At 51.3% G+C, this 4,096-nt stretch overlaps 1 long non-coding RNA gene across 2 annotated transcripts; it reads right to left on the reverse strand.

The window, feature by feature from the left end:
• Window positions 1-6: 6 nt before the first annotated feature.
• LOC108445129 lies at window positions 7-3,149 on the reverse strand. Of its 2 annotated transcripts, none has more exons than XR_001859880.1 (3): window positions 3,031-3,149; window positions 2,373-2,510; window positions 7-915 (listed from the first exon to the last, which is right to left on the reverse strand). It is a non-coding gene; the product is annotated as an uncharacterized LOC108445129 (long non-coding RNA). The 2 variants fall into 2 exon arrangements; XR_001859879.1 differs by having other exon boundaries at window positions 2,373-2,872.
• Window positions 3,150-4,096: the final 947 nt, after the last annotated feature.

A 4,096-nucleotide genomic window follows, 5' to 3' on the forward strand; every position in this document is an offset into this window, starting at 1 on the left:
CTGCGCGGGGGAGAGCGAGCTCACCACCCACCTCGGATGAAATCATGGAACGGGCAAGCGCTAGGGAAGGCTGGTGAGGAGAAAGAGACCTAAAGAAAGAGTGGGATGGGAGAGGAAGGATGCTGGACCAGTGAGGAGGGCAGTTCCTGTGCTGGTGGGTCCAAGGAGGATCTGATTCTCACAGGAGTCACTTGTAATAGCTCTGGAGCCTGAATAAGGGCAGGAATTTGTCACAGGAAGGTTTGCTCCAGCAGCGTAAAAAAGAACTTTGATAGCTAACTTGGTGGAAATTCATTAACGTGTTTGAATGGAGGAGTGATTGCTCCCAGACAGGCTGCTGCTTTCCCAGTCTAACCTCTAACTAAGCTTGGACCAAGGAAGATGCATTCCTAGAGCGAGGAGAAGGAGGAGATCTCTGGAGCTGGCTGGTTTATAACAGTGTTTTTAAGGGCTGCTGGCAGAGACTTCACAGTGCCACTTTCCTTAACCCAAGAAGTGGTTGCCTTGGTGTTCCCAGCTGGATGGGCACATTGTCTCATCCCTCCCCTGTGCAAACCCAACAAGGAAAACATCCAGTGTGGCTTCCTGCTGCACTCTCAGACTGAACGTCACCCAGTGTGAACTCCTTGGATTTTTCCCCCTCCGTATTACCTGATTTGTGATAAATTACACCACTCATGAGAGTAGCTGTTTCAATCCACTGAGACGATCTTCAGTGTCCTTGTTCTGCACCTGGATTTCTGTCCAAGCTGCCGCCTTGCAGCTCATCCTGCATCATTTCTGGAGTGCTCAGGTAGGTGAGGAGCCAGCGGAAGGAGTGGGTGTCCCTGGAGTGATCAGCACGAGGTTTTGTCCAGTGCACCCGCTGAAGACAGCCTGGATCTTCTGCTGGGTTTTGCTGGATCCTTTTTGCTCCTTGGAAACACAGTTCAGGACAAAACCATCACGGTCTGACTTTGAGGAATGGGATTCTCAGCGCTTCTGTCTCTAGCCAAAAAAAAAAAAAAAAAAAGAAAAAACATTTCCTTAGCTCATTTTCTTTTCCCAGAAAACCAGATGGATGAATCATTACAACAGCAGCTATGACAGGGGACCAGACAACAGACTAGCCCAAAGCCCAGCCCAGTCGAGGCAAGATGAAAAACTGTCCAAGGATTTACCAACCCTCCCTCCCACATCTGTTTAAAGGAGCAAGACTCCAGAATCAGGGCACGTGGATTTTATCCTTCGTCTTGCATCCTGCATAGCAGCAAGAGCAGCCATTGCAGAGACCCAAGTGTAATAAAGCCAGTGGGATCCAGCAGTAAGGTCCAGTGAGATAACGTGATGGTGTGGTCGATGATGATCACCAAAGCAGAATCACAGAATGGTTTGGGTTGGAAGGGACCTTGAAGAGCCCTTAGTTTCAATTCTCTGCCAACTGCAGGAACAGTTTCACTATCCCAGAGTGCTCCAAGCCCTGTCCAGCCTTGGACACTTCCAGGGATCCAGGGGCAGCCACAGCTTCTCTGGTCAACCTGTGCCAGGGCCTCACCACCCTCACAGGGAACAATTCCTTCCCAGTATCCCATCTAACCCTGCCCGCTGGCAATGGGAAGCCATTCCCACTTGTCTTGTCACTCCATGCCATTGTCCAAAGTCCCTCTCCAGCTCTCTTGGAGCCCCTTTAGGCACTGGAAGGGGCTCTCAGGTTTTTTTTTTTCCCCCAGCTGTCCCAGCCTGGCTCCAGAGCAGAGGGGCTGCATCCCTACGAGCATCTTTGTGGCCTTCTCCTGACTTACTCCAATGCATCCCTGTTTTTCCTTTGTTGTGAGCTCCAGGGCTGGAGGCAGCTCTGCAGGGGAGAGCTCACCTGAACGTAGCAGAGGGGCAAAATCCCCTCCCTAACCTGCTGCCCACACTTGTGATGCAGCCCAGGACTGGGGGGGTGTCTGGGCTGCCATCAGCCACTGCTGGGTCATGTTGAGCTTCTCATCCACCAGCACTCCCAAGTCCTGCTCCCCAGGGCTGTTCCCCATCCATTCTCTGTGCCTGTTCTTGGAATTGCCCAAGCACAATATCCATCTCTGTAGACCAGAGGAGAAGCCTCGAGGCTCTGTTTGTTTGTGCCAGGCTTTCCTCTGCAGGCAGAGTTACTTGTGAGATACGTAGACGTGCTCTTAATATAGCAGAGTCCTATGCATAAAACCCATCAAAATAACACCAGAAGTGACAAGGCTGAGAAAGCATTTAGAAGTTAAGAGATGCCTGCCTTCAGGCTGCCCACAGAACCCCTGTGGGCATGTGTGGTTCATCCTTAATTACATGACTGGGAGGTATTTTTTATTCCAGAGGACACTGCCCTGCTCCCCACACGCGATGCTGGTACTCACTTGCTGAAAAGCCATAGAGGGTTGGGTTTTTTTATTCCCTTCTTCATCCTCATCTCTGCAGCATCTGAGTGCTTTGGCTGGAGCAGTTGCTGTGATGGCATCTTTTTTTTTTTTCTTGGTGAGGCTCTACTGTGGTTTCTGCTTTAAAAACAAAGAACAAGAGTACAGAGGAATGAAGGTCAAAGAATCTATTAATTTCAGGTGCCCAATTTGAAGTAGCCAGTACAAGATATTCAGGACTCTCTGTTCAAAGCGCAGATTCCTCTCATGCCTTTCTTTGTTTTCTTCCAACCCCCTGCTTTGTTCATTGCCCTCTTCCAACTTCTCCCTCTTGGGCACTGTAATTATGATTTTTAAATTCAAATGCTGCTCTTAGCTTTCGAGTGTTTTGATCGCTGACTGAAAAGCTGTAGCTGAGCTCCACTAGGCAGCAAATGTTCCCTTTCTCTGAAGGTAAACACCGAGTCAGGGAAGGTCACTGCAGGTAAAAAGCCACAGGTCTGGAAGAAAAGAACAGGACATCGTTCAAGCCGAAGTATTCATGAGCAATGTGGAGATCTCTTCACCTCTCCTACCCTCTGCAGCTCCCATGAACCCCATCACAGACCACAGGCAGCACAAAGAAGCTGGATCTGGGATAGAAAAACCTGGGGTTTACCTCAGGTGCTCAGGATTTGGGTCCATCGTTGCTTTAGCAGAGGCAGCTATGGAGGAATGGTGTTTGGGGAAGCAGAGCAGACCACGGGCGGAGTGGGAGGGCAGAGGAAAGCCAGCGGTACCGAGCGTGTGTTTGTTGTGTTGGGAATAGCTTGTACTTGTGGGACTTGGTTAAATGCCAGGAAAACCCTGAGGGTGAGGCTGCAGCGCTCCTCTTGAGATGTTCCAGCCCCTGGAGCCCTTGGGAACTGCCGTGCTGAACACTGTGTGCTCTCAGCTGCCCCAGGCACAGCCGGATCCATTCGCACAAGGACACGTGTCCTGGGCTCCCTCCAAGCTGGAGCTTTCAGCACATCCACCTTTTATTTCTGCTGCAGAGTCCTCTGGCCAGGCAGGTTTTGAGTGACCATGTCCCACATCTGGAAACACCCTCCAGCCTCAGCACCTTGCAGTTGGCTTTGGCAGAGGGAAGCAGTGGGGCAGTGAGGGGAGGATTTGTGAGGCTGCATTAGCTAATGGCTGGTGAATTTGCAAAGGATCTATCCCAAATGTAGGACAGGAGATGGGGAGATGAGCACAGCACCAGTGAGCTGAGACCTCATAAGGCCCCTGGGGTGTGGGTTTGAGTAGGAGGGAGCTGAGAAGGACTTGGGAGCAGGAGGAATAGTAATTAACCATGGAACAATGCCTGGATGGCTCCGAAGGGGACCTGGCACCCATCTGTCCAGGCATTTCCTGCTGCCGCAGGGGATTCCTGTGCTCCTCCTCGCTGCTTCCTCCACCTCTGGAGCTCTGCATCACTGTTGCTGTTGGAAACACCGATATTTCATAAGCTGGAGAGCTCAGGGCTGCAGAGACAGCACAAAAGCAGCTCGAGGACACACAGAAGCAGGAAAACCAATTATTTTAAATCAAACTTGCATAGAAATGTTGGGTCCGAGGAACATCCCAGCCTCCCACTCTGAGCAGGACTGCAGCCAGGCTGTCAGCCAGGGTCTGGCCAAGCCCTAAAACCCCTCAGTATGGGGGTACAGCTCCGGGCGTCTCTGGCCCAGGGCAGCACTCTT

The sequence above is a fragment of the Corvus brachyrhynchos genome, unplaced genomic scaffold (assembly GCF_000691975.1).
Source record: "Corvus brachyrhynchos isolate BGI_N302 unplaced genomic scaffold, ASM69197v1 scaffold182, whole genome shotgun sequence".
Classification (NCBI taxonomy): domain Eukaryota; kingdom Metazoa; phylum Chordata; class Aves; order Passeriformes; family Corvidae; genus Corvus; species Corvus brachyrhynchos.